The sequence below is a fragment of the Pelodiscus sinensis genome, chromosome 1 (assembly GCF_049634645.1).
Source record: "Pelodiscus sinensis isolate JC-2024 chromosome 1, ASM4963464v1, whole genome shotgun sequence".
Lineage (NCBI taxonomy): Eukaryota > Metazoa > Chordata > Testudines > Trionychidae > Pelodiscus > Pelodiscus sinensis.
In genome coordinates, this window is record NC_134711.1 from 252813160 (window position 1) to 252836478 (window position 23319).

General features: G+C 41.1%; 1 protein-coding gene and 1 long non-coding RNA gene across 3 annotated transcripts in view; one reads left to right on the forward strand and one right to left on the reverse strand.

Annotated features, from left to right (window-relative positions):
• Positions 1–23319, reverse strand: part of GPC6 (glypican 6) — a 1157112-nt gene that overhangs the window by 629796 nt on the left and 503997 nt on the right. The gene's annotated exons all lie outside the window — the stretch shown is intronic.
• On the forward strand, positions 1345–10985 carry LOC112544226 (uncharacterized). Its single transcript, XR_003087553.2, has 3 exons — positions 1345–1424; positions 10040–10149; positions 10705–10985. It is a non-coding gene; the product is annotated as an uncharacterized LOC112544226 (long non-coding RNA).

Sequence of the window (23319 nt, forward strand, 5' to 3'; positions counted from 1 at the left end):
TTCAGATCAGGACTGAGAGCTTACCTCAGAGCATCTGCTTTGCAGTGGGTGTATAATGATTTAACTGAGAATTTCATCAAACAGTGATCCGCACTGAATTTGCTGGTGGTTCCTCCCCCTTGTTTCCAGATATTAAATTGCAGATAAAGACACACTAAATACTGCCTTAATATTACTTTTCTACATAACCATTTGCTGCATTTTTTTGCGTGGGCTTGTTCAGGTGATCACAAATGAGAAGAGTTGACCAGGGTTGCCAGCTATCAGTATATTTACAGACAGTCCATAAAAAACAACTACAATTAGACCCATCTGTAAAAACATTTAGCTATCAGTGAAAACAACACCAAGCTTTGCAGTGGAGCTGAGGAGTTCCTCTCCTTGGTCCCTGCATGAGCTCCTTGTCATGGGCAGCTCCAGAGTTTGCAATTCCCCAGGCAAGGGAATAGACAGGAATTCTCCAGTCAGGAGCTCCCTCTGACCTGCTGCTTGCTGGTGGGGGCTGTTCCATCTCCAGCTTTGAACTCTTCATTGGCATCACAAGCTTCAGCACAGCATCAGCTTTTGGTGAGAGTGGATACAGCACACACCCCTGTCAGGCTTCCTGCGGCTGACGGGGTGGGGGACAGGAAACAGCAGGCCAGGCTTAGCAGACTCCCCTAGTCTCCCCACTAGTAAGCCACAATGAGGCAGTCACTAGTGGTGGCTCTTAGCCCAAGGTAGGTGACCTGCTCCTGGGCATCACCTGGCAGTGTGGGAGGAGGATCCAGAGGGGGATGATTTGGGTTGGGTTGGCTATAATAGGAATAGCTTTATGTCAACATGCATATCGACTACAGTTCACTTTTGTCCTTTTGAGCCATCGTTATATTATGCAAGAATGTGTCTGTAAAAATGGTTTGGTTGTCCGTAACTTTTTCTATACGATTCATTGAAATTATTTTCAGCAAAAGGCAACCCTGAAGTTGACTGGGAATGATATTACATGATATTAAAGGTGATCAGTAACACAGAAAAGTTGCTCTGGTGTTTAACGGTTTCACTCACAATAAAGGGTTCTGTCACCACCTTCCAAAAGACCCTGCATGCAGCTTTGGCTCAGAGGCCTGACAGCAGCAGGCTCTTCGCAGCACAGTTACCTCACCCTGGCTTCCACCAGCCTGGTCACATCTGCTATTAAAAACATATTTCCAGCACACTTATATAATTATTCATACATGGTCAATAGATACTTTACATAATAATATTAATGGCCATTGTGTTATCAGTTGGCATGATACCTTACGTGACATCTTTAAAATACCCATTATAACAGTAATGAGTTAGGGGCAATGAGTGAATCAGGCCAGATGTGCGTAAGGGAATGCTATGCCCATTGCCTCGGTCACAGTTTGCGAAGCCGCAATGTATTGAATTCTGCCAATGTAAGTTATTCATTAGTGTTTAGGCATTCAGATGCTCTGGTGGTGAGTACAAACTGGGGCAACTTTTTTTTTTAGTGCTTCTAACAGTTTTCAGTGCTATCCCCTCCAGGGGAACAGAACCCCCAATGCTAAGAAGGATTAGGTAATAGTAATCAGGATTCCATTATTAAAAATACAGATAGTTCTGTTGTGATGTCTGGGAGAACCTTGTGGTAAATTGCCTGCCAGGAACAAAGCTTACAGATCTGACAAGACTTCAAAGAAGAACATACGTGAAGTGCTGGGGAGGAGCATGTGGTCAGGGTGCATAAGAAGCCAATGGCATAAGGAAAGGGATAAAAGAGATCCTGAAGGCCAAAGGTAGGTATCTAGGTGAGGAATTAAAGACCAGGACACTCAGGCTGTGTCTAGACTACATGCCTCTGTCGGCAGAGGCATGTAGATTAGACACATAGGCAAAGTCAAATGAAGCCGCGATTTAAATGATTGTGGCTTCATTTAAATTTACATGGCTGCCACGCTGAGCCGACAAACAGCTGATCAGCTGTTTGTCCACTCAGCGTGCTAGTCTGGACACTCCCCTGCCGACATCAAAGCCCTTTGTCGGCAGCCCCGTTATTCCTCGTGGGATGAGGTTTACCGGGGCTGCCGACAAAGGGCTTTGATGTCGGCAGGGGAGCATCCAGACTAGCGTGCTGAGTGGACAAACAGCTGATCAGCTGTTTGTCAGCTCAGCGCGGCAACCATGTAAATTTAAATGAAGCCGCGATCATTTAAATTGCGGCTTCATTTGACTTTGCCAAAACAACAAATCTACATGGCTCCGTCGACAGAGCCATGTAGTTTAGACGTACCCTCATTGTAGTATTCTTTGAAATGCTTCCAGTTCCACATGCAGGGCCAGGAAGACAGGCAGAACTGCAAGGTCTCACACTATGGATCACACAACAGTGTGCGAAGGAGGGAGTTAGGTTTATTAGGAACTGGGGAACCTTCTAGGGAAGGAGGATCTATTTAAGCAGGATGGATTTCATATACATAAAAATGGAACCAAATTGCTGGCATGTAAAACTAAAAGAGTTGTAGAGAATTTTGTAAAGTGAGGGAGGAGGAAAGCTGGTAGGTCAGAGGAGCCAGAGGTGAAAGAAAGCTGGTGTGGGTTGGCACAACACATTGGTAAGTAAGTGGGACAGTCCAGTCCACAAGCGATTTATAACTGGTATGCTAGAAAAACACCATACTACCCCCCAACCCCTCTGAGAAGCAGCAGGGAAAGGAGTGGGGAAAGTACCTCCAGTCCCGTCCTCTGCTTCTGTGTGGAGCCAGAGAAGACGAAGTTCTGTGAAAGGGCCAGGGGAAGGACTGGGAGTTCTGCTCCTTTCACCACTGTGAGGACAGCAGGAAAAGGAGTAGAACTGCCAACAGCTTCTCCAGGTGTTGTAGTGCTCCCAGCCCCACCTTCCTGCAGGTAATATGTTAGATGAGGAGGAAGGGAAGAGAAAGTGTGGGGCCCTGGGATGGAAGGGGGTGGAACCAATGGGGAGGTCACATGCCCTCCTTTGTTGGTATACCCCTATCCTCTGCATCAGGAAGAAATGAATTTTATTTTCACCACTGAGGGGAGCATATTATTAGGGCAGAGACATCCCAGGGGGTGAATTTATTAAAGAGGGGAACTCTATATTTAGTGAAGGTGATAGGAAAAAAGGTGGGAAAGTACCGGAAAGAGTTAGGTCAGAACTGTCAATCATAAAACTATCTCATTTAAATAAAACACATGAAGGCCAACAAGTGAAGGATAAAATGTACAAGTGCTTATACTCAAATGCTAAATGTCTAAATACTGTGAGTGAATTAGAGTAGCTGGCATTCAGTGAGGATATTGATACCATAGACATCTCAGAAAGTTGGTGGAATGAGGATAATCAATGGGTCATGATAAAACTAGGATTCAAAATATATAGGAATGAGAGAGCAGGTTGTGCTGCAGGTGGAATAACACTGGATTTGAAATAAAACACAGAATCAAATGAACTAAAAATCTTAAATGAACTACTGTGCCATAGAATCTCCATGGATAAAAATTCTGTGCTTGAACAATAAGAACATAGCAGTGGGAACATACTACTGACATTTGACCAAAGTGGTGACAGTGATTGAAATGCTCAGGGATACTAGAGAGGCAGCAAAGGTGGAAAATGGAATAATAAGAGGAGATTTCAACTATCCTCATATTGACTAGGTATATGTCCCTTAGTAAGGGTGTAGAGATGAATTTTAGACACCATAAATGACTGTTTCTGAGAGCAGTTATCCTGCTCCCTACTAGGAAAAAGGCAATTTTTGATTTAGTCCTGAATTGAGCACAGGATCTAATGCAGGGAGTGGGGATAGAGCTGAATCTCTCGGTGGTAGCAACCATAATGCAACTAAATTTAACATCTTTGTAGGAGGAAAAATGCCAAAGAAACCCACCAAAGAAGCACATAACATAAATAGTTAAGGTGCTAATAAAACAAATGAAATGGAAAAATCACAAGAATAAAATAATTAAAAGCTGTCTGGAAACTATTTACAAAACAACATGGTTAAAAAGCAGACAAACAAATCTGTTAAAGATTAGAAGCATAGTCCTCGTGAGGAATTTGGCAAATCAAGTGTTAAAGTGTAATAAGGCAAGTCAAGAAAAAATTCAATGTAGCTAGGGACACAAAACCTAACAAAAAAGTATGTCAGAAGTAGAAACAGCCGTTGAAACAGCTGAATTATCAAGGGACTAAAACAGCACTCCAGGAAGATAAGTCCATTGCACAGAAGCTAAATTAATTCTTTACATCAGTCTACACTGCAGAAGAGATGGGGAAGAGCCTCACATCCAAACTACTCTTTTCTGGTGAAAAATATAAGGAACTGTCCTAGGCTGAGAAATCAGTAGAGTAGTTTTAGGAACAAAATTAAATAGTAAACCGTAATAAGTTATTGAGTGCCAATTGTATTCACCCAAGAGTTCAGAAGGAACCTAGTTATGAAACTGCAGGACTACTAACTGTGGTATGTAGCCCATTGTTTCAATCAGTCTCCATACAAGATGACTGGAGAGTAGCTAATATAAAGTCATTTTTAAAAGACTCCAGATTGCCAGATCATGGCAATTACAAGCCAGTAAATTTAAGTTCAACCAGGCAAATTAGTTTGAACTATAGTTAGGAACAAAATGATCAGACACACAGTTAAACATGATGTATTGGGGAAGAGTAAGAGTGGCTTCTGTAAAGAGAACGCATACCTCACCAACCTATTAGACTTCTTTGAGGGGGTCAACAAGAATATTGACCAGCCCAGGGTAATTCACTCAGAATAGTGTGCTTGGATTTAGAGAAAGCCTTTGATGAGGTCTCTCTCCAGAGGCTCTTAAGACAACGAAGCAGTCATGAGACAAGAGAATCGTGGATCAATAACTGTTTAAAGATAGGAAACAAAATGCAGGAAGAAATAGTCAGTTTTCATAATGGAGAGATGCATGTACTGGAATTTCCCAAGGAACTTTAATGGGACCTATGCTGTTCAACGTATTTATAAATAACCCAGAAAAGTGGGTAAACAGAGAGGTGGCAAAATTTGCAAGTGATACAAAACTTCTCAAGATAGTTATGGCAAATGGTGACTGTACAAAATTACTATGGGGTCTCACAAAATTAGATGATTGGGTAAGAATATGGCAGATGAAATTCAATGTTGATAAATGTAAAGTAATGCATAGTAGAAAAATAATCCCAAATCTATTCTAAATAAGACGTTGCTATTCAAGAAAGAGATCTTGAACTCACCGTGGATACTCCTCAGAAAACATCCATTCAGTGTGCTAGAGAAGTTTAAAAAAAAAAAGCTAACGAAAGGGTAGACATCATTAGTGAAGGAATACATAACACAGAAAATATCATGAGATCACAATATAATTGCAAAGTATACCCAATTTTTTATATGGGGTGCAGTTCTGTTCACCCCATTTCATAACCAATTATATCAAAATTGGAAAAGATGCAGGTAAGGGCAACAAAAATTCTTGCAGGACAGGAACACTTTCCAGATGGGAATAGATTAAAAAAACTGGATCTGTTCACCTTAGAAAAGAGACAGCCAAGAGGGGAGGTGATAAACGCCTGTAAAATCATGACTGATAGAGGAAAAATGAATAGGGAAATGTCAGTTACTCTTTTATAGAACTCAAGAACCAGAAGTTACTCTTGCAGTGTAGGTACTACTATCAGGGTAATGCCTGGTTGTGAGGGAAGTAAAGTAGGGGTTTGTCAGCCCAAGTGGTCTAACTCCCTGTTTCCATAGTGACCTGAATCCTAGGGCAGCATGAACTAGTAGCCAGAGTCAATGAGACTACCTTCTACACAAGGCAGGCTGGATTGCTGGCCTGGGGAGTATGTGAGGCCTAATGTCCAGATTCAGCCCACAGAGTGTGGTTAACCCCTGATAAACAAGTGTGGGATAGGTATACCCTCCCAGACACCTTTCCCCTTTAGAGGATATCCAGTTTTGGCCCTTTCTTTTCTCCTCCCATTTGGAAGAAGAAGTTCACATTTGCCTGGGCCTTCAATGGCTGATGTGACAAACAAAAATCATAAGGCTGAAGTGAGTGGCATGACCTCATAATCCAAGCATTGGTGTTCTTCATGCTAGTGGTCCATCAGAGGGGAATCTGTGTGGTGACCAGCTGAAAGAGGTTTCCTGCTGGTACTATCTCAGGAAAGTGATTGTCTACTTCATGGCCAGAACCTCCATCTCTTGTAGAATAGTGGGTCTCTTGGGGGAATAGTTTGTGTCTTAGATAAAAGTTTGGGTGCTCCTCCCCATGCATTTCTTGCAATAATAATGCATCAGTACTCACTTCAAAGCACCTGTCTGGAGGACAAAATTGTTTTTCCCAGAAAATGTTCAACCAACCCTAGTTTGTATCACAGGGAGGCATTTTTAATATTACATGATGCTAATTCATGCATTTCCACAGTGGCTTAAATTAAAAGTTTGGTAGAAGCAAATATCTCTTATTAAAAATCCTTACAACTTGGGCATGTGCTTTAGATAGGCATAACATTAATTTGTAAATTAAACACATTATCTGTTTACTGCATATGAATTTTTCAGTTGACATGAATTGGAATTGCAGTTTATGTAATGTGAGAACATAGCCCTAGTCACATTTTGTTGGGTCAGAGGATTCTAAATTACTTTGCACTATTGCTGGTGAATATGTCTATGTAGGAAGGGTTTAGATGAAGGTATACAGTCAAGACAAAATACACCTATGGAAAAGATGAGTGGTAAAAAAACTCACTATCACTCAATATTTAGCTTTAATTCCATCTGGATGAAAGTCTTCTTTCTGGTTGTGAAGGTACATTTGCTCTAATTTCTACTGCTAGCCATTTAAAACAGATTATCTTTAGTACCACAGAGACTACAAGACTATAGATTAATTTTACTGCAAATAGAACAATACATAAAATTGTATTCAATAATATTTTTGTTATTAGAAAAGCAAACAGTCATGTTTACGTGAAGCAGAGCTGTTTTAGCAAACACATGGACTAAATTTTATTTTGATTCTTTCAACCTTGTTAAGACCATCTGTTCATCCTTTTAAAATTGTAAATAGTGTTATTATTTGATTAATTTCATTAACCTCATCTACAAATTGCTTCCTCTACATTTTGTCTACATGAGCTTTTTATATTTTTTTTATTTTTAATAGAGATGGAGGAAATATGGTAGCAACATTGTAGAAGTTAGCTTAGGTACCTTTTCAACATAATGTCCTGAAAGAGTAATCACTGCAACAGTTTTGAAATGAAAATATGATTATCAACTGTCTGTTCACTCTGCAAACATTTTGGCCCAATTTCAAAAGCTGGTTACAAGTTAGAAAGAGGAGCCTCAGTAATAATGGGGGCTTTCAACTCTCCATGTAATAACTGGGTACATGTCACCTCAGGATGGGATGCAGAGATAAAGTTTCTTGACACTTTAAATTACTGGTTTTTGGAACAGCTGGTTCTGGAACCCACAAGAGAAGAGGCAATTAGTCCTCAGTGGAGTACAGGATCTGGTCCAAAAGCTGAGAAAAGCTGGACCAACTGGTAATAGAGAGTATAATATGTTTAAATTTAAGATCCCTGTAGTAGGAAAAATACACAATACTGTAGCATTTAGTTTCAGAAAGGGGAACTGCACAAAAATGAGGAGGTTAGTATAACAGGGTATGTCTACACTACCACCCTAGTTCGAACTAGGGTGGTTAATGTAGTCATACAAACTTGCAAATGAAGCCCGGGATTTGAATTTCCCGGGCTTCATTTGCATGTTGCCGGGCGCCGCCATTTTAAATGTCCGCTAGTGCGGACTCCGTGCCCGCGGCTACACGCGGCACGAAATAGATAGTTCGGAGTAGGAAGCCTAGTCCGAACTATCTATTTCGTGCCGCGTGTAGTCGCGGGCACGGAGTCCGCACTAGCGGACATTTAAAAATGGCAGCGCCCGGCAACATGCAAATGAAGCCCGGGAAATCCAAATCCCAGGCTTCATTTGCAAGTTCGTATTACTACATTAACCAGCCTAATTCGAACTAGGGTGGTAGTGTAGACATACCCACAGAAATTAAAATGTGTCAAAAGTGAAAAAACTGTAAGCTTCACAGAAATTTTTAAAGACACCATAATAGAGGCTCAACTTAAATGTATAAAGATAAAAAGAAAGCTAAAAAAGGCCCACTGTTGCTAAACGGCTAAGAAAAATAAACAGTAGAGGCAGAAAGGCATTGTTCCTTAAGTGGAAGTTAAATCATAGTGAGGAAAGTAAGGAAACTGTCAAAATGACATGTAAAAATATAATTAGGAAAGCCAAAAAAGAATTTGAAGAACAGCTAGTCAAAGACTCAAAAAGTAATTCAGAAACTGGAAGACTGCTAAACAATGAGGGGGCCACAAGAATCAGATGATTGAGATGCTAAAGGAGAACTCAAGGATGATAAGGACATTACAGAGAAATTAAATGAATTCTTTGCATCAGTCTTCACAGCTGTGGATGTGAGCTGAGGAATGAATGGTAAGTTTTCCGAATGGAGAAAGGTAACTAGTGGGGCCCCCCAAGGGCCTGTCTTGGAACCAATCCTATTCAACTTATTTATAAATGATCTAGAGAAAGGAGTGAACAGTGAGGTGGCAAAATTTGCCGATGAATCCAAACTGCTTAAGATAGTTAAGATCAAAGCAGACTGTGAAGAGCTTCAAAAAGATCTCACCAAATTAAGTGATTTGGCAAAGAATGACAAATGAAATTTAATGTTGATAAATGTAAAGTAATGCACATTGGAAAAAATAATCCCAACTATACGTACAGTATGATGGGGACTAATTTAGCTACAACTACTCAAGAAAGAGATCTTGGAGTCACTGTGGATAGGTCTCTGAAAACATCTGCTCAGTGTGCAGAGGCAGTGAAAAAAGCAAAAGGGATAGAGAAGAAGACAGAAGATATCTTAATGCCTCCATATAAAACCATGATACATCCACATCTTGAATACTGCAGACAGATGTGGTCACCTCATCTCAAAAAAGATATATTAGTATTGGAAAAGGTTCAGAAAAGGACAACAAAAATTATTAGGGTTTTGGAACGGGTCCCATATGAAGAGAAATTAAAAAGACTTGGATGTTTCTGTTTAGAAAAGAGGAGATTAAGCCGGGATATGATGGAGGTCTATTGAATCATGACTGGTGTGGAAAAAGTGAATATGGAAAAGTTATTTACTTATTCCCACAATATAAGAACTAGGGGTCACCAAATGAAATTAAGAGGCAGCAGGTTAAAACAAACACAAGGAAGTTTTTCTTCACTCAGCGCAGTCAACCTGTGGAACTCCTTATCGGAGGACGTGGTGAAGGCTAGGACTTTAATAGAGCTCAAAAAAGAGATAAATAGATTCATGGAAATTAGATCCATCAATTGCTATTAGCCAGGATTGGTAGGAATGGTGTCCCTAGCTTCTGTTTCTCTGGAGGTTGGTGAAAGGGAAGGGATCATGTAAGGATTACTTGTTGTGATCCCTCCCTCTGGGGCATCTAGAATTGGCCACTCTCGGCAGGCAGGATACAGGGCTTGATGGACTATTGGTCTGACCCATTCTGATGTTCTTATATAAATTTGATGAATTGTTCTAGTTCGAAAAAGCGCTCTCATGAGATTATGCAAATGAAGCGTGAGATTTGCAAATCCGTGCTTCATTTGAATTTTTTATCTGCTTCATTTGCATTCCTCTTTTGAGAGAGGAATGCAGGCTAGACAAGCCCCCAATGATGTCAATGGAAAGATGCTCTTTGACTGCAAAAACTGGGCATTGTATTTGGTCACTTGTGATGTACAATATTTATGAAGTCAGATGGTTTTCACTAGTGTAATAAAGATGCATTTGAGTTATATACACATAAATAGGACTATAAATGTCATAACAGTCCTGAAGGTTATAACAAGCATGCCCCACAGTGAGGAACACATTTGTGTCAAAGGATAACAACCATATGCTTTTCCCATATTCCTAAATGGGGGTGCAGGTTCTGGATCAAATCTGTTTAGATGAAATGGAAGGGTACTCAGTGGAAATGGAGAACCTAGAAAGGAGGATATTGAGAGTTTCTCCTAGTCCTGCAAAAACAAAGCAAAGGTATGCAGAACTATTTGTTAATGGAGATCACCTTTATAGAAAACTTGAATATTGGTATTGTTGCAAATGAACAAAAAATTAAGAATGCAGAGTTTGCAAGCTCAACACATACATGTTACAGTTGGGTCAAGCACTCATTACATAGATGTAATAAATGATCTTTATGCTTTTCAGCTTTCATCCTCACCATACCATACATACTTGTATGTAATTGGTAGTAGTAACACATTATTTAATAGAGGTTTTTCAGTATTGTTTACTTTAAATATTAGCTGACACACAACATACTGTGTTGCTCAACAGAAAACCTAGTGAGCAAGAAAGGAAATAAAACACATTTTACTGAGAGTTCTTTAATTTCTTGAATGCCACATCCAGCCAAAACTCTAACCTACTGAGGATTTCTGCTTTTGCCAATGTTGTTACATAGAAATTGAGTTTTTTCCTTGGACACACGCTATATATAATATGAGAATTAAGTATTTCCTGATGAAAAAGTCCACAATTAAATGAGGTTAAAGGAGCACTTATTTTTACTTATTTTATTTCTCTTAGATCACAAGATCCTCAGAGCAGAAACAGTTGAATTGTCGTACTCTACAGGACTGAGGACAGTACATAGGCAATCAAAGTCTTTAATACATGTATTACACATAAACTTTCCTTTTCTACATAAATGAATATATTCTGGATTGCTCTAATTTCCCACACCAAGAGAAAAACTATAAAAGAATGCTGATATTTTCTGGAAGTGCTAAAATTCTTAGCTAGATATGTCCTTTTTTTCTTGCCACTATAAAACAATAAAAACTGCATGTTGGTGCACATAAAGAGGAGAGATGGATCTACAGTACTCATCTCGTTGGGAGGAGAATGAAATTACCTTAGTGAGTTTATGAAGTAATTTCAGATAGACACAGCATGTGATTATTGTAGGAAATGTCCTTCTTTTTTGCTTATTTGTTTGGATTACTTCTATTAAGCACCATTTACAAAGGTGCTGCTCCAATGTATTACACAGCTTATGTGGTTACATTCAAGTACTTCAGCACCAAAGGTGTGCTATAAATTTGACACAGAGAACAATATTACAATCTCACTAGTGACAAATATTACCTTACTGCATAGCTGTTGTGTTATATTACACTTACAGAGAAAGATGAGATATGAGTGGCTAAAATTACCAAGAGGACTAAATTTAACACACTGAGCCTTATAAAATAAATCAGTCTAATTGACAAACTAAACACCAGTCTGTTAAAGAGATTTAAAGGGACAAGACATTGTGGTTTACAATTGTCAAGTTAATTGGGCAATTCTTTTTCAGTAGAAAATGGAATTATGTGACCTTAAAATACTTCTACTTACAAGGTTATTTCCATAAATATTGTAACACTTCAGGAGCCATGAAATTCTACGTAGCCTGGGGAGGTTGATTGTTATGCAGTTTGCTGACAATAGTGATGCCAATGTCACTTACAGATCAGAAGGCAGTGCTGCTGTATGAGTGAAGTAGGTCATTCTCTGTGCCCCCTCAAGACTCATAATATTATTAGCATTGCAGTGCTATTCAGTATCTGTGTTTAAAGCCTGAGTTCAGATAAAAATGAATTTTGCCAGACAGAGGATTATGGGATTGATCCCAAAGAGAGAGACAGCACAGTTCTGACTCTATGTGGACTCCATTGACTTCAGTAGAGGTCTCCTGATTTTCACCAGCTGAAAATCAGTTTCATTGCAATTTTCAGGTCTCTGCAGATTTAAAAATAATGTGCAAACAAACCTTGAAGTGGGCTTTTAGCTACAAAAATTATTTAACCCCATATGGCATTCTGGGGTTCAGTATTCACTGAATCTGATTCCATATAAAATTTGCTCAGGTTGCAAGTAAAATGACTGCCACATATGTCAATGCCCTTGGTCTCTCACAGTCATACCTGATGTTCTCTATCCCACATACCATTCCCAGTTAGAGAGAATCTGCAGACCAAATCGTTCCCTCACTTATACCTGTGCAATCCATCAGAATGTGTCCTTCGTGACACAAGTGGAAGTGCATTGCCTTCAACTGGCAATGATACATAGAATGGAGAGAAACCAGCATGACTGCCATATCCCAGAGTGAGGTTATATGGCTGGCAGTTAGAAAACCGTACCTTTTTGTTTGCAAGCTGATTGATTTGTCCTGGAAATCACCGTGCCACAAGGAATATTACATTTTTACAAAGTCACTTTTCAGGGTATAATCACCTATTGAGAAATTGAGGATTTGCTCCCTTGTAAGCAAGTTATGCTTTCATTCCCCCTTTCTAGGACATTAACATCAGTGTTTTGTTAATAATTTAAAAATTGCTATACCATTCACTTAGCCAACGATATTTAACAGAAAGATTTACTAAGCAAGGGAATACTACGGCGTAGTAAAATTCAGAATATGTGAAACAGTGTTGCCATGTTTTCTACTAAGAAACACAGTAACATTCAGAAAGCTTTTAAAATACTCATGTTTACCTCCTGCAACAGCATAACCCCACGTTTAGTTAGTAATAGTGAAGTACAAGCATTAAAAACCCAATTATTTCTTAAAATAGACTCTTTTTTTAAATCTTTCAATTTTAAATGGATGTATTACTGAAACTATTTAAACTGTTAATTTAATTCATATCTTGAACTCATGCCAATATCTAACTGCTCTGTATTTTTAATTCTAAGGAACATACTTTTTTGAGGTTGAAACATGCAGTCCTTGCACCGAGTCACTCTTGATTAAATGAGTATGTCAATAGGAATATGTCTGGCGTAAGACAAAAAAAAAAAGATTGTAAGTATGGCTCATTTGATTTTATTGTGTTGCACAGAGTTTATTATAATATGGTCATAATCCTAATTTTTAATGTTAACCAAAAAAAGACACTAGTACTAGCTAGTGTCAATTCCTTCTTTTAGCTCTATGTGAGCCATCCAAATCCAACACCAATTCAGAATGTGAAATTGCTCAACAATGTTGGTTAAAAATAGAATTAATATTGCCATGCATCTCAGGAATGTTGAATAACCTCAGTAATTAAGCTTTTTCGTGAACTGGAGATCATACATTTGGTTTTTTTTCTGTACATTTGTTCCAATAAGATAAGATGCAACACCTACAATAGCGGAACTTGACATTTGTTTATTGAGTTTCCTATTTTCATTCTACAGGTTATCTCCTGCTGCACAAACACAGACACAGAATAATTAATAGCAGACTCTCAGTACATGCTGTACCTTGTGAAGGAATGCTTCCAGAATCAACACTAACCTCCCAGTAGGGAAATATCTAACTGACCATTGTGAGGAATTAGATGTAAAAATGATTAGACAGTAAATAGAAACTAAGGCTTTGAACCTCATCCTACAACCACTTCTCATGTGACTAAGTAACAGTGCTTTAGGGTGAGCAAGAGTTACAAGATCATTCCCTTACGTAACAGTATTTTCCTAGAAGAACAATCTCAATGGTTTTACTATTTTGTAATGTTAAAATTAAGAAAAACAGATCTGGGAATATAGATACATGAATATCGATAAGCACCCAGATAAACAGAAGAGATAAATAAGTACACAAATCAAAGATTGTAAACAATCTTTGTAGACAAGTAACAACTTCCAGATGAATCCCTGTGGTGTTTTAGATGCTGCTTGTAATTATTAGAACTGGGAGCATTGGCTGTTGGGAGTCTGGAAGCACAGGAAGCAGGAAACAGGAAGGAGTGAGGAGAAGATTGACAGGGGCTGAGTGAAAGCTACTGAGAGATGCAGCAGCTTTGTAAAGAGGTTCCACTTTTGGTAAATAAAGTCCTATTGAAGTTTGTTAGTACCTTGCTTGCATGATATAACAATCCCTAATTCCCACGGAGAATCCATAACCTACTGCCTCCAAAACAGCTTGCAAGCCAACAGTCAGATCAAGAGACCCAAGTCTGTATTATTTCTTTTGCTGCTGACAAGATTCAGCCTTTGACTTTTTGATTCATGTTGATTCCACTTAGCAGATAGCAGACTGTATATGACTGTCTTCATCCATTGCCTCTAGGCCAATAATAGTTCTTATACTCTAAGGCTGCGTCTAGACTGGCATGATTTTGCGCATATACTTTTAATGGAAAAGTTTTTCCATCTATACTGTCTATACTGGCATGTGCCTTTGCACAAAATATTTGCTTTTTAACCATCGGCTTTCTTGCACAAGAAATTAACTTGTCCTGGCCCTCTTGTGCAAGAAGAACCACTGATTTTGTACAGTACAAAGTCAGTGTTCTTGCACAAATACTTGTGGCCAGTCTAGACAGGCGGCAAGATTTTGCGCAAAAGCAATTGCTTTTGCGCAAAATCTTGCCAGTCTAGACTCAGCCTAATAGAACTATGGACCAAATAGTTACTGAAAGAAATAGGAATTTCAAACTAGAAATCAGGTGAAAAACAATTAAATGTGTGAGAAGCAGAGACAAGGGATTAAGTTAAAAAAAAGGCATAGATACCAAGGAAAATATATACAAAATAATAATCAACCCACAACATGAAATGGTGGAGTGAAAGGTTAAGCAGTGGCTGGAAGTAAGGACAGCAAAAAGTTATGAGGAATACAAGCTGATAAAGAAAAAGGTGAAAAAAACAGTGATTGTGGAAACCCAGTGTCGGGCACATATGGAGGATTACTTACATAGAGAGAAAATGTACAGTTTAACCAAAATGATGCAAAAGAAGCACTGAAGACTCCAGAGCCTTAAGTGAGCCAAGACAAAACCAGAAGAGTACTGGTGGGATATAGTGAAATCATTGGGAGATTGCTGTGATTTTAATGAGAAACTTGTCAAAAAAGAGTATTTGAGGAAACTGTTGAGTGAAGTATGCTGAAGCAATGACCTCACAAGACCTATCTGACAAGTGGAGAGTCAGACAGTGTTAAGGACAATGGTACTGGACAGTGTCCCATAGAATGGTGGTGATGACAAATTTCTTTTACTTACTCCTCCCAACTGGAAAAAAATGCCCAACAATTAGAGGAGCACATTGGTTTCTATCACTCAGAATGAAAGGGAATGTACAAGAATGTTGTTAATACTTACCAGTCAAGTTAACAAGACACACAATGAAATGATTGTAAGGAATTATTGAGAAAAGACTTCATGGGCCACTGGAGCTCCAAGTAAATGGCAATGTAGGCAATGTTTGTGGCCTGAATTTTGCAGATGTACTGGCATAAACCAAGGGAATTGAACTTACTATTTGCAAACTTAGAGAAGGTTTATGACAGAGTTCCTAGAGAACTAATATGATGGTATGTATAGTCATGCAACTTGTATGTTCAGATTATTATGGAGATATACATGGGTAACACAACAACAAGAAAACAGTAGTTAGAAACAGCTGTGGTTACAGTGAGACATTTATAGGAGGAATGGTATATATCAAAGAACCAATTTTAAGCCCATTCCCAACTGTGATTGTAATAGACACCTTGACAAAAGAGATTAGGGAAGAGTCTCCATGGAGTTTGCTTTCTACTGGTGTCATTATGTAATATAACAAAGATAAACTGGAAAGGTCTGTAGAAATGATATAGGACTGCATTCAAAGAAAACTGTTTATGAATCATCTGACATAAGATGGAATAAATGCAATGCTTCATTAAGAAAGAACACAAGAAGCCAATACATTTAATGGTATAGAGTTCAAGTTTGCAATAATTGAAATATTTCTGTTCAAGCGTTGTGCTATCACAGAAATGTGAAGGTGGATATTAGTGGTAGCTCAAAAGAACTTGGTGCAAATGGAAGTAATTGACAGGAATTTTCTGGACAAATATGCCAAGTCAACTAAAGAGGAAAGCATATAATACAGTGATTAGGCCAGTCATGTCTATAGGTTGGAATGATGGCCAATCAGGACAAAACAAGAATGCTGAAGTAAACACTGGGAAAGACAAGAGCTGATAAGCTCTAGACAATGAAATAGTCTGAGTCCTGGTGTAGATAATCCCCACTGCAGAAAAGCTGAGAGAATATCTATTGAGAGAGTTGGGTCATGTGAGACAACAAGAGGTAGGATACATTGGTCAGAGAGTACAAAATTAGTTAGAGGAAAAATAGCACAAGGAAGATCCCCCCCAAAAGGTTGGTCAAGATGCTGAACGTGGCCTGGAAGATGTTCAGAATCAACTTGAAAGATGTACTCAACAGGAACACTTGGAAATGAGGAAAAAGAGCCTCTAACTCTGACTGATGGGATAAGGTGAAGACGGTGATCTATGGTAGTTTTAATACAGTAATTCCTCATTAAACACTATAGATATGTTTCAGAAAATGATCGTGTTAAGTGAAAACATGTTATGCGGGGTCAATTTTCCTATTGAAAATAATGGAAAAGGTTGGCGTTGTGTTTCAAGCAGTGGTGTCTGTTGGGACCGGCACATAAGGTTGGGGGAGAAAGGAGAATGGGTTACAGCAGGGAGGGGAGGTGTTTGGCTCTGGGGAAGGGAAGGGGAGGAGCGGGGAGGGGGATTGGGTTGGGAGTATGCCCCTGGGACAGATCTGCCAGGACCAGCACTGTGTCTGGCGAAGGGGGGTCACTGGGGAATGGCACGGCGAGCGGCAAACCCTCTGCTGCTTTGAAGGGAGGCGGGGGAAGCCCCATGCAGCCGCCAGCAATGGGCCAGCTGGGAAAACCATGTTATTCCGGGAACAGTTGTATAATTCAAAAAACCTAAAAAAAAATCATGCTATCGTGAAAACGTGTTATGTGGGCATGTGTTAAATGAGGAATTACTGTACTCAGAATATAGAATGAAAACATGTTCAACCAAAAAGCCTACCTGTAAATTACATATGTTCTTTATTTTTGATCTTTTCTAATGAAACTAATGGACTGATTATTGATTATGGATTGACCTGAGTTAGCATGGTGAAGGTAACATTCAACCTTGATTACAATGGAGCTTTTACTTGCCTATACATACAGTTTAATTAAGTCTCTTAGACCAGATCTCTTTTCACCCTCTTTTCCTATCTCACCAAAGTACAGCGTAATATTGGTTACCGTTGTGGGGTTATCTCCCTCTTCTGATCAATGAAGATCTTCGTGCGGCTTAAGCTCTCTTGCAGCTTTGGGTGTAATTGAGGCCTAGAAAGTGAATGTAGCCATAGTACTGTCTACCCAAAGTGTTAAAAAATTATCAGTCAGGACCCAATAATTGATGAGATTCTTAAAAATCAAGTTTGTGGTGATGTTGTAGCTGTATTATCCTGGTATATTAGGGCACATCTACACTGCAACATTATTTTGATATAACTAACGCTATTCCAAAATAACTTAGTCTGCATCTACACAGCAGTCAGTTATTTAGAAATAGTGTCAAAACACTGTCAAGCTGGAGGACTTCTTACTCTGACTCCTGTAACCCTCACTGTATGAGGAATAAGGGAAGTCGGAGGAAGAGTGCTCTATTTCGAAATAAATGCTGTGTATATGCTCCCTAATTGTAAACAAGCTATTTTGAAATAAGATACGCAATGGACGTAGTTCAATTTGAGTTGCTTATTTCAAGTTAAGCCCTCAGTGTAGATGCACCCTTAGAGATACAAGGTGGGTGAGGTAATGTCTTTTATTAAACCAATTTCTGTTGGTGAGAGAAACAAGCTTTCTAACTACACAGAGCTCTTCTTCAGGTTGGGAAAGGTTCTCAGAGTGACACTTCACTTTGAATGGGGTCTTAGAATATGTGTTAACTATCAATGCTAGAAAACTGTTCTACCTTGCACTTAGTTATGACACACTGAATAGCTTTCCCAGACCGGATGAATAACTCTCTTTACCTTGAAATCTTTCCTTTTTCACTAACACAAGTTGGTCCATAAAAGATATTACCACAGCATCTTGTCCCTTAAAATCATGACATATATTAAAAACAATAGATTGCAGATTATTTTTATGTGCTGGAGGGTTTCTGAGCCTTGAGTGAACACTCAGTTTCTATTTTCAGGCTTTTCTCTGCAGCCAACTGTGCTTATAACTCATATAAAAATAATAATAAAAAACAAATAAAAGCTAAGATTCTCAGGTAGTCATATGTCTTAAGGAGTTGAGGCTTAAAAAAAGCATTAGCTACTGAATGATTTGTATGAAACTTGTATGAGTATGATTTGTATGAGTCGGGAACACTAAAGCTGTTCGCTCTTCTGTGTTGTGTAGTCTTGGGGCTCCTTTCTTTCATTCTTCTTCATTCAGGCTGGCCCTCCCCGTCCTTGATGATTCCACATTGGCTGTTGATGTGTGGATGGATTACCAAGATGGTGGATATATGGCTCCTCTTCTCCTTGCCTGGAGCCCTCTGATAGCAGGTAGTTGGCAACAGTTAATTCAGATTGAATACCTTGGGGAGGACTTTTGGTGAGCTGTGATTTTTCACTATGGAGTTCTTTTATGTTCTGCAAGTTGAAGATAGGAAGTGGCTTCATGTCCTGATGCCGGACTTGACTCTCTTCTATCTGAAAATGTGTTTTTCCAGGCTCAGAACATATGTGTGGATGGTTCTTGTTATTTACAGGCTTTCCTGAGCTTGTGTCTGACTGTTGTTGCTACCTTTCAGACTCCTAGCCAATTGGCCTTCCTCCCCTTCTCTAGCTCAGGCACTGCTGCTGGCTATCCAGGTGTACAAATCAAGTGGATTAGGCCCTTCTCTGTCCAATGAGTGCAATTGGTTCCCTGCTATGGTAGCTAGCTTATTTTCAGTTTCCTTCTTGCTGCTTCTGGGCTGCTATGTAGGGATGCTAAATTTAGTTTAATCAACTAATCAAATAGTCAATTAGTCGATAAGCAAGGGAGCCACAGTGGGGTTAGCTCCTGGCCTGGGAGCTATCGCCACTGCAGCTCTGCCTTTCAAATGTATTAAGGGTCTATCAGCTCTCAATACATTTAAAAGGCTAAAGCGCAGCAGGAGGGACCCAGCACGAGCCTGGGACAGCTGATTCCCAGCTCACTCAGGTTCCCCCCACTGTGAACCAACCTTTTAAATGCATTTCTACATTTATGCATTATTATTAATAATATAAATAAACAATGTATTTAAATGTATTGATAGAGGCAGCAAGGGGGGGGAAGCGGCTAGTCGAGGGACAAGTTGACTATCCGATAAGCTTTGGCTTTTACTTATTGGATAGTCAACTAGTCGCTCACATCCCTACTGCTATGGCAGTTGCTTCTCTAAAACCCCAGAGTAGTATGGATAGGCATGCTTCACACATCTGTGTATATAACTTACCAGTGAAAAATAGGAAACAGTTCCTCCACAGGAACTTATATATAATTACCTCTAGGTATTAAAAGATACATAATATGTGATCTCTGCTGCTAACACAGATAGGCAACATTTAAGGTTCTTTTTAATTATAATTGTTCAGGAAAATAAAACCCTGCCACATCATATAAGAACTACTATGCCTCAACTATGAATTGAAATCTACCATATATTTTAGAGTTTGTCTCTCTGTTTGATAAAGATCTCCTCCTACAGTAAATGGTAAGAGCTAAGGCCACCAAATTTGGCATACAGCTTCCTCTTATGATAACTTAAGCCACATAAGGGTTTGATTGTGTGAGGAAAATGGGATGTGCCTAGAATGGGACTGTAGAAATGAGACAGTCACCAAAGCAAGTACATTCCTCAAAAGTGACATAACTGAGAGAATGTTGAAAGAAGCTGAACCAAGATGAAGCAGAAAAATCGGATGAACCTGGAATAAGATTGCATCTCGAAAAACCTTACAGAAAACAGAGAAAACAGAGAAATTTGGAGTAGTGCTATGTTTTGGCATAGCTAAATCAATGCTTAAGGTTTGAAAACTAGAAGAAAATGTTACAGAAAACCAAAGTGACTACATCCCTTTTTTATTAAAACACAGCAAATGATAGGAGTTTATAGGGATGAAGACACAAAATACATTTGCTGGAATTAATGAATTACAGACCAGAGCAGTGCTGGATAAATTTTCTAGTCACTTATAACTTGCAGTCCCTCTATATTGGCAACACCACCGAGAATGCATTTTCTTGTACAGGCAGTCCCCGGGTTACGTACAAGATAGGGACTGTAGGTTTGTTCTTAAGTTGAATCTGTATGTAAGTCGGAACTGGCGTCCAGATTCAGCCGCTGCTGAAACTGACCGCCAGTTCTGACTTACATACAGAATCAACTTAAGAACCCCAAGCGTCCCCAAGTCAGCTGCTGCTGAAATTGATCAGCAGCTGATTCCAGGAAGCCCGGGGCAGAGCAACTCTGCCTCGGGCTTCCTGTAGTCAGCGCTGGTCAGTTTCAGCAGCGGCTAAATCAGGACGCCTGGGGCAGAGCAGCTGGGGTGCTGCTGGGTTGCTCCAGTAGCGCCGCTCCTCGGCACTACTGGACCAACCCAGCAGCATCCCATCTGCTCTGCCCCAGGCGTCCTGATTCAGCCGCTGCTGAAACTGACCAGCAGCGGCTGAATCAGGACCAGGGCAGCTGTGGTGCTGCTGGGTTGGACCAGTAGCGCCCAGAGCGGCGCTGCAGGACCAACCGGCAGCACCCCAGCTGCTCTGCCACAGGCGTCCGGAGAAAAGCCAAGTCTGCTGGGGGGGCGGCATACTAGCTGCGCCCCCCCCCCACACCAGCAGACCAGGAAGACACGGGCGGCGGAGAGCAGCAGACCAGGGAGACGGGGAGCAAAGCCTCTGAGGACGCCAGCAGCGGGACAGCCGCGGGGCGTCTGGGCTGTCCCGCTGCTGGCTTCCCCCGCGGCTTTGCAAAGCCATGGGGAAGCCGGCAGCGGAGCAGTCCAGGCGGCCTGGGCTGCCTCGCTGCCCGAGCCCCCCCGCAGCTTTGCAAAGCCGTGGGGGGGGGGGGCTCGGGCAGCGAGGCAGCCCAGTCGCGCCTGGACTGCTCCACTGGCGGCTTCCCCGCGGCTTTGCAAAGCCACGCGGGGGGGGGGGGGGCTCGGGCAGCGGGGCTGCCCCGCTGCCCGAGCCCCTCCGCGGCTTTGCTCTGCATCTTCCTGGTCAGCAGACCAGGGAGACGCAGAGCAAAGCCCCAGAGTACACGGGCGGCAGGACCGCGAGGTCCCGCAGTCCGTGTACTCTGGGGCAGCCCCGTTTGTAACTGCGGATCCGACATAAGTCGGATCCGCGTAAGTCGGGGACTGCCTGTACACAATCAACACTTGTCAAGGCCTAAAATCAATGGTCAAGATTTTTACACATAACTGGAGATTCAGGTACTGAACATTTAAGTGTTTTGGGGTTGTTGTTTTTTTTTTTTTTGGTGAGTAAGCAAGTCAGCACTTTCTAAAAATCAGTCTCCTAAATGTGTGTCATGCTCAAAAAACTAAGGCATCAGGTCTGAACCTGTAAAATGTTGTTACTACTACTTTGTTAGGATGAAATCATTAAGATCTCCAGGGTAGATGGTGATGTGAGCCAATTAAGTCCCTAGGTAAATTAAGGTTAAGAAGCTGCATACTTCTTGGAAATAGTGATAATGCTTAATTTAGGTAATATTTCTGTCAATGGAATAATCTAATTAGTCACAAAAAGAGGTGGCTAACATCTCACCTGATGGAGAACTTTTAAGTTCTATCTACTCATTCACCAATTTAAAATGTATTGGATGCCATTCTGCAATCCCCTCATGAAAAGAACTTCTATTGACTTCAACTATAGCTCAGTGTATGGAGGGCTTTCAGAATCAGGATCAGGAAAGGTTGGACATGAGGAAATACTTCCTAACTGTCAGGGTCAATAAACACTAAAATAAATTGCTCTGTGATGTTGCGCAATCTCCAACACAGAACATTTTTAAGAGCAGGGGATAGGAGATGGAGGAGTCAGGGCAGGAGTCTGGGGGCTCATGGCAGGGGGTGGGGGTAGAGGAATCAGGGCAGGGGGGTTGTGTGAGGGAGCTCAGGGCAGATACTAGGGGTGCAGGACTCAGGGCAGGGGGTTCAGGGCAGGGGGCTGGGAGATTAGGGGGTCTTACTGGGGCCATCTGTGGTGGCAACAAAGGTATTGCTCTGGTGGCAGCACCTCTTGGGGGGCTGGAGATGTGCTCCCCAACCAGCAGCTCCTCCAGGAGGGCCAGGTTAGTATTCCATGGATGGTGGCTCCTACCGGGGGGGGGAGGTGGAGGGGTAAAGACTGAGGCTCTGCATGTCTCTAGCTTATCTGGGAGGCTGGGACTCTGCAGGCCAGCCTTGGACTCCAACTGCACCTCAGGGGGAAGGGGACCAGCCCACGGTTACCAGCCTCTTCTGGGGGGGGGTTTCTCCAGAGGGGCGTCTTCTCAGGAGGATGGGGGAGGGACGGCTGGGCCACAGTTCCTGGCCTCTCTTCAGTGGAGAGGTGGCTCCTCTGGAGGCGGCAGGGTGCAGTTCCTGGCCTCTCCCAGGGGGTGACTTCTTGGAGAGGGGGTCTGGGCTGCATTGCCCATCCCCAGAGATGGTGCCAGGAATGCTGGGGCAGAGATGGTGCCAGGATTGCTGGCCCCTCTCTCTGGCACTATTTGGGGCAGGGAGGCCACTTACCCAGTGTGGTGGCTAGCAACGTAGAGCTTCATCCCCAGCTTCCAACTCTCTTGTTGGTGAGGATTCCCCTCAGTGGTCACTCTGCAGTATAGCTTTCTCCTGAGCTCGCTACCTCCACTGGTCACTCGGCAGTATAGCTACCCCTCTAATCAGTCCCCTCTCTTTCCATGGTATGGAAAGCAATCCTAGTCTAAGCACATCGCATTTTCCTGGCACAACCAAACCCTGACCTTGCTTTAAATTATGATAAGAGGAAGCAGCATACCAAATTTGATGGTCCTAGCTTTTATTGTTTAGGAGGAGTTCTTGAACAAATGGACTTACAGATGGAGGGGCTCACAGACAGACACACAAACTTTCTTAAATATGTATGTTGATAATGCTGACACTGCTACAGCATATACTGCTGTTTCAAGCAGTAATAGGCCAATTCACAAACACACTTTTAGCGAATAGCAGCAGCAGGATTCAAATGGATAATTAGTACAGAGTACATGGGAGCACAGAAGATACACATCTCAATTTTCCATGTGCTAATTCATTGTTTACACAAGCCCTTACCTTTAAAATACCCCCTTTTTAAAAATTG